Genomic DNA, 7,992 nt, shown 5'->3' with positions numbered 1-7,992 from the left:
GCCACTGAAGAACTGCTAAATGTCTTTTTTTTTTTTTTTTCTTAAACTCCAATCTGCCAATCAACGAAGATGAAAACAGAAGTGGAATATGCTTCTCCCAGAAAGAAGGGGAGTGATTGGTGTCAGGGAGTAACTTAAATGCGCCTTGTTTTTTATTTTTTATTTTATTAAAAAATTTTTTTAATGTTTATTTCTGAGAGAGAGAGACAGAGCATGAGATGGGGAGACACAGAATCCAAAGGAGGGTCCAGGCTCAGAACTGTCAGCACAGAGCCTGACCTGGAGCTCGAACTCACAAATCACAAGATCATGACCCAAACTGAAGTCTGATGCTTAACCAACTGAGCCATCCAGATGTCCCAAATGCACCTTGTTTTTAAAAGAACAGTTCAGTTGAAAGCTGAAGAGCCCCGGTAATAACAAGTCCTTATGCTCTAGCACTGTTGCTTGGCTGCTGAAGAAGCTACATAACAAGACACATCCGGTTCAAAGGCAGTGCCTTCTCAACAAAAATTTCCATTAAAAAATTCAGTCCTCTTGTTTAACAAGTCTGCTGACACATCTGCTGACCTGTCCTAACTACATTAACTATAAGCCATATTCACCCCTGCCCCTGTTCCTACCCCTAGTCTTCCCTTCAAACAAATGTGTCCTTTCATCACAGACAAGCTTTGAAAATTTTGTTTTTCTTGATACAGATCGCTTTGCTCTGTCAAACTGTAAATCAACTTAAAACAAAGCACCATCTCTTAACCTGGATTTCACATCCATGACTTATTTTTGCCTAACGGAATATTCAAATGCTGCATGGATTATGTAGATCATGGCCATTAATTTTACCTGTCAAATATTCTAGCGGTTAGAATTTGTGTGGAAGAAAAAAAAAATTCCTGAACATTGTCTTCTACTGTATTGCATATTTTGTGAGTTTAGTAATTAAGCTCTATCCAGGTTGCTATAAACACTTCTTTTCAAATATAACCCTCCAAAAGAAAGATAATGATCAAAGGGGGTGAAAGGCAGGCTTTTCCCAACTATTCACTGAACCCATCTCCAGGTTTATTAATGTGATACACATTTTCACATATCACTGTGAGTGAAAAGTTCTCATAATATTAAATAACAATGGTCACTCTAGGTGTTTTCCCTGGCTTCACAATAAAGCAGTGTCCTTACTGATATTAAATCCGCCCTCCCCCCACCCTGCCATATACAAGTCTCTGAAGAAGTGGACAGTCTTGGTTCTAGAATGATTCTGAAATGATGTCATTAAAGTTAACCTACAAGCCTCAGCAGCTGTGATTCTGATGATTCAGAAAAGAAATGTGAATACAAGTAAATACTAGAGAAATCACAGACCTGGATTTTACAGTCTCCTAGCCTGATGAGCTTTTCCAGAGGATGTGGAAACTGCAAACCGAAATATTTATTGAAGGGAAGGGCCACATTCAGCTGGAGAGACTCTAAAAGAATATCAGTTAATTTGAAACAAATCTTCTCAAAGAAAGAGCCTCCATGCCTTCAGCCAACCCTATTACTAAAAGTGGTATTTAAAATACTTCAACTAGGTTTGCATTTATGAGAAGGATGTCCTTGTTAAACTACAAGGTGTGCTCCTTCCTATGCAAATTGTAAATTCTGTTGTATATGGTGGAACATGAAAACTGGAAGAAAATAGTTTTTTTTCAATAATCTTCCACTTTTATTATAGAATTAGATGTAAACTTTTACTTTTGAAAGAGCAATACTTTTGAAAGAGCATTGCATTGAGCCTCTTTCCATCCTGATAAAAAGGGAGAAACTTTTTTATCCCTTTCTTCTATACAAAGAATTTATTATTTCCAATACTGCTATAGCTTCAAATCTGAGCCCAAGTGACCTACACTGTAGTGCTGGGTTGTTCAACATTAGACATTTCTTGCTGCACGTTGGTTCATCTAAAAAAAAAAAAAAACACCAACAGTGTTCCCATTTTCTGTTGTGGTAATTGTGTGGGTAACAGATGGTAGAACTCGTCTTGGCCTATAGTGGGATTGGACAACCACCTCTGAAAATATAGCATCCTGTGATGTAAGCAGAGTTCATATAGTGCTTTTCCTAGAACAACCTGAGATTGGAATATTACCAAATAAAGCACCCATGGAGTAAACAAAGTTTCTCCTTTTTATGGCTTTAATTAAGTTATAAAATACATCAGCTTCTGTCAACACAAAGTAAAGTTAGACAATGTTAGAAATCCTTACCTGGAACGAAAGAACTCTCTGTCCATAGAGTCTCTGCGAGGTCTACTGGTGGCTGCTCCAAGAATGCCAATAAGTCTGTTGATTTGCTTATTCAGTTTATCTTCAAGAAGATATACGACCAACACATATGCACCCCAAAATGGCATCATGAATTGGAACTAACAGAATCCTTCTGGTATAGCCTAACAAGAACAAGCATTTGGGTCTTTAGGCATCCACTTATGCTGTAGAGTCTTAGGCTCTTATTAATGAATGCATGTGTCTGGATTTCAAATCCACCCTTAAAGGTATTAGGGAAGCAGCTTCTATTGGTAATTCTTAAAAGTTCTGTTGCTGTTTTCATCATTTTGTTGTTTTAAATACACTGTAGCAAACAATGAAAAATTTGGGGTGCAAATAAGGTGGTTCTGTGTTTTCTTTTCCTTCCCTAGGGGTCTGGTGGTCCTCTTCAGATTAAACTCCTGAGGGAGCTCCTGAGAATTCAGGTGTTTTAGCCACCAGTGCAGGTCCAGCATCTATACAGTGCCCCATATCTAGACAGCATGCAATCAGTTCTAGCTGAATTGTGAGTTTCTTTGGGGAGGTTTCATTTTGTTTATTTCATTTTGTTCCTTCACTTTCATTAGAAGTCCTATTTCAGACTCTGCCTGCTGGTGGCTCTCTTTTCATTGCCCATGATGACAAGGACTTTAAGATACAGAAGATGAAAGTGACTCTGTCAGGGTCACCAGTTATCTTGGCAGAAATGATGCCATTTGTCAGCCTCTCTCTTCATGAGTATTTGAGTGGTGATCTTCAGGATATCTTTAGTTAGTAAACTATTTTCATAAATAAAAGCAACAAAAATCATTATGAGCCAGAGTAACATCTTGGCTGCCTGAGCAGTCTAGTCCCCAGAAGCAGGCTGGACATAGGAAATTGATTCAGTACTTCTGGATATACCCTTTAGCAGTGTTTTTTGCCTAGCCTCACCTAAATTCTTCCCAACTGGAGCTAAAATATGTTAAAATTGCAGAATATACTTGACTCATGCCATTTTTCCATTTTTCCATCTGGCTTTTAAAAACTGCATTTGGGAGGAACATCTGTTATTACACATCTGAATCTTTTACAGTTAGATCATCAGATCACTGTTGGGATGTTTTCTTTCTTGGACTCATCTTCTGTCCTGGGAACTCTTACAGCTTTTATAATCAGCTATATAAGCTATTCTGCTGAAAGCTTCACTCTGCCAAGGGTAAATGAACTGGGCCTACAAAGTTTGGTGCTTAATTAAAAATTTTTTTAGCTCATGAGTTATTGCAGGTTCTAAACTTAGCAAATGTCTTTCTTGAAACCCAATATGAATATTAATGTGAGACAGACTTGGAATGCCAAAGCAATTGAGGGTAGATCAGGTACTTTATAGACACTGGAAAATTTGAATGCATAACTGTTGAGCTATGAAATGCCTTTACATAAATTTCTTGCCAGAGTCTTTTATTAAAAGGAAAAAGCATTTATATCTGCATTGGCTAAATCCCATATGGGCTATGGTGTCCATTTTTGGGACACATCCAAAGAGTGGCTTTATCTGATCCAAATAATAAGGACGTATAAGGGGAGACTATATTGAGAACAATTTAATATTATATAATAAACCTCATTTAACAAATATTTATTAAGACTCTTCTATGATAGGGGCTGATTAAAAAAATAGTAAAAATGATTCCTGCCTTCTATAAGCTATATTCAGAAGGGGAAAACAGACATTAAGTGGTCATACAAATACATCATTGTGAATAGTGATACTTATATGGCAAAGCTTGCTAGGTAATTAATTACCCTCTTTACATCTTCTGTGTATTCCTATGTGACAGTTGCCTATACTGGCAGGGCAGCAATATACTCAGTTTCAAAAACTAGATTTCCTTTAGTTTGTACAGAAGGATGGTAGAAAGACTTCCTCACAGAGAGGGATGATGAAACCAGTATATGGAAATCACTGGGTGTGGTGTTTGTTTGTTTGTTTTTTAAGTGGAATGATGGGAGGCTTCTGATCTTACCCCTTCTCCTGCTACCCGGAATAGGAACATGAAGGCTAGTGGCATAGGGGCCATTCTGTGCTAATATGTTGACAGGAGGATGGATGGCACTCACTAAGGATGACATCCCTGAATAAAAGGCACCTGGGTCCCTGATGGCCATGAAACTGCCTTGTCTGCTCTGAAGTGCTTACTTCAGACTTCTTCAATGTAAGGAAAAAATAAAACTTTTCAAACCACCCTTGTTTAAAATTTTTTTAAATAATTCACTTTAGAACCTGTGAATGTGACATTACTTGGAAATGAGATCTTTGCAGATTTAGTCAACTTAAGATGCACTCTAAATCAAATAGGGCTGGTGCCCTTATAAAAGGAGGATATGGGCAGAGAGACGAGAGGGAAAAATGACCATGGCAAGACACAGGCAGAGATTGGAGTTAGACTGCCACAGGCCCCAAATCACCAAAGACTGCTGGCAACCAACAGAAGATAGAAGGGGCATGGAAAAATTCTTCCCTAGAGCTTTTGAGGGGAGCATGGCTCTGCCCACACTTTTATTTCTAACTCCAGAATTGTGAGAAAAAAAAAAATTTCTGTTGCTTGAAGTCACTTACTTTGTGGTAATTTGGTACCATAGTCCTAGTAAACTAAAACACCAAGAATAAAATTTCACTTACAACGATAAAGGGGTTAAAATAACCAAGAGAACATAATAATCCCACATTATCATGCATCACATAAGAGATTCAAAATACATGAAACAAAAACTGACATGAACTAAAACATGAACTAAAGGAGAAGTAAACAAATCTATCATACTCAAGGACTCCTCATCATCCAAAATATCTGCTGAAACTCCAGTCATCACCTCCAAGATTTGGACAGGAAGAAAAAGGAGGCAGAAAAAAGACAAAGGATGTTTCTCCCAACATAGTCAGCACCCTTTAAGTACCTTTCCCAGAATTCTCACCCAAAACTTTTGCTTATATCTCATATCTCATTGAACATCCCTAAATGGATGAGAGACTAGGAAATTTAGTCTTGGCTTCCTAGGTATCAGGATTCTGCTGATTCAGAAAACAGGGAGACTAAATGGTGGAGTGGCAACTAGCAGTGTTTTTCCATGTATGGAAGGAGGTAAAGCCTCATGTTTAAGCATGGTGCCTCAACAGTCAGATTACTTAGTTTAACATCTGGCTCTGCCACCTACTAGTTGTATGATCTATAGCATGATATATAACGTGCCTAAGTCTCAGCGTTCCCATCTGTAATTTTAAATAAATAAATAGATGTGTGTGTGCATGTGTTTGTGTGTGCGTGTGTGTACATCTCAAAGGGCTGTTTAGGAAATTAAATAAAAATATGCATGCACAAAAAAATCAGCCACATTTTTGTATACTAGCAACCACTCTGGAAAACAGCTTAACATTAGCTAATAAATATGTTTGCACCTTATATCTGAGCAATTCCTCTCTTAGGTATTTATCTAAAAAAAGTCTGTGTACTAAGAAACCCATATACAAATTTTCATAGCATACTCATAATAGCCTAAAACCAGAAACTATCCAAGTGCCCTAAACAGTAGAATACATTAAAAAAAAAACAAACAAACAGTGGTGTAGGGGTGCTTGGGTGGCATCTGATTCTGGACTTTGGCTCAGGTCACGATCTCACAGTTCGTGTGATTGAGCCCTGTGTTGGGCTCTGTGCTGACAGTGTGGAATTTTCTGTCTGTCTGTCTCTCTCTCTCTCTCTCAAAAATAAATGAGCATTTTTTAAAACAGTGGTAAAGTCAAATAGAATATTATACCACAATGAAAATTAATGCCTTCTAACTGTACTCAGTAACATTAATGAATCTTCTAAAGAAATTTCTAAAAATTTAAAAATAGGCACAACCAAATTATAGTGTTGTAAGTAAGGATGATGGTTACCTTTTATAGTAATTTGGGGAAGAATTAAAGGTTTCCCAAATACTGACCATGTACTATGTCTTGATTTGTGTGGGAACTACACAAATATTATTTTGGGATTACTCAGTGAGTCATGCATTTATATATTTTTTACTTTATATGTATCAATTTGCATGACTATGTAGTTAGTGTTCCAAACTCATATACCTTTGATAGTAAAACTAGGTACATACTATTACATGAGGACAAGTCATAACCCAGTACTGTCCTAGCAAACCAGAAGATATGATCACCTTTGTGATAGGTAATAGTAAAGAAGTTTTTGAAAGAAAGGATGGAGGAAAGGAAGGAAGGCAAGGAAAATAAAAAGAGCAAGAAGAGGAATAGAAGGAAAGAAAGGGAAGGAACAGACAGAAGGAGGAAAGAAAGAAAGGGAAAGAAGGAAGGGAGGGAGGAAAAAGAGAGAATAAAAGGAGGTGGCCCTGATCTAGATCACAATTCCACTCCTACTTCAAAATCCTCGAGTAGAGTGTAAGGAGGAATAACAAAACAGATCCCAGCCCTCTCTCTCCAAGACAAGCTTTGCCTTGGTGGCAGAGACAGAACACAGAGGAAGTTTTAAGAAGAATGTGAAATTAAAAGTTTAAAATTGCTTAACCAAGATGTTAAACAATTTTCTCACATGTCCTTAAAGGTTGTGCGCCTTTCAGAAAGAGATAAGTGGCCTCACAAACCTGGGAGATGTTGGGGGGAAAGGTAACCTATTTCCATGTATATACACCTTCAAGTTGAAAGTGCTCAATAAAAGGACTATGGTGTCTCCTTTGTTGAGGAGGTATTGGTTCTCATCGATGCTTGGCTGGGTGCTATACACATACTGACCTTTGCTGAGGAGCACAGACATCCATCATGAATTTCAGTCACGTGCCTCTAACCCTATGAAATCCTCCCAGGTCTCACCCAGCCTCTGGCCATGAGGTCATGTATGCTACTCTGCTCCCTCATTGATCTGACCACGAGATTCTTCACAGACACTAGTTCTCCCTTAGCCCTTTTGCTTGCATCCCAGGAACATAGAAAAGATTTCACTTTCCTGTCTTTCTGAGGCAGGAGGAGACTCCTACACAAGCAAGGTCTCATTCTTCTCTAAAAACATGGTAGCCTTTTGATCATCCTTGTGCCAAGATGTGAGAGACTTTTGGGGTGCCTGGGTTGCTCAGTCAGTTAAGTGTCCAACCTCGGCTCAGGTCATGATTTCACAGTTCTTGAGTTAGAGCTCTGTGTCAGGCTCTGTGCTCCAGCTGGGAGCCTGGAGCCTGCTTCAGATTCTTTGTCTCCCTCTCTCTCGGCCCCTCCCTCACGCATGCGCTCTGTCTCTCTCTCTCTCTTAAAAATAAACACACACACACCCCAAAAAAGATGTGAGAGACTTTGGTGAGGCCTCTTTTTACCAGAGATGCATTGAGCCTGGAGAGACATGGGTCTCTCCCCTCTCAGATCCTCAACTTTTAGGGTTTCTTTTCCTCATGTGTCCCCTTCCATCAGAAATTTCCCAAGGGTGTGAAAACAAACTTCAAGGTGAACTCCTACTTCCTCTCCCAATTCTTCACTCTTCCCTCACACAAGCTCTGTCTAGCCTGGGTGATGCAGATGGTGCTGGCTGGACTACTCTTTTTCCTAAATCTTTCCTTCAAGTGAACTCAAAATTTATTATAGGTGCTAGAAATGTGTAATCCTGACAACTCTCCCCTGAGACAAATGGCAATGTCACATCTTCAAACATGAATGACGGATGCTTGTGGGTAGAAGTAT

General features: G+C 38.7%; 1 non-coding gene across 1 annotated transcript; it reads right to left on the bottom strand.

The window, feature by feature from the left end:
- Positions 1–361: 361 nt before the first annotated feature.
- LOC121032521 (small nucleolar RNA SNORA50) lies at positions 362–501 on the bottom strand. Its single transcript, XR_005791343.1, has one exon. It is a non-coding gene; the product is annotated as a small nucleolar RNA SNORA50 (small nucleolar RNA).
- Positions 502–7,992: the final 7,491 nt, after the last annotated feature.

Source organism: Herpailurus yagouaroundi, unplaced genomic scaffold, assembly GCF_014898765.1.
Source record: "Herpailurus yagouaroundi ecotype Mexico unplaced genomic scaffold, PumYag 141, whole genome shotgun sequence".
NCBI lineage: Eukaryota > Metazoa > Chordata > Mammalia > Carnivora > Felidae > Herpailurus > Herpailurus yagouaroundi.
Note: the sequence above shows the minus strand (reverse complement) of the source record. Positions and strands in the feature narration are given on the sequence as shown.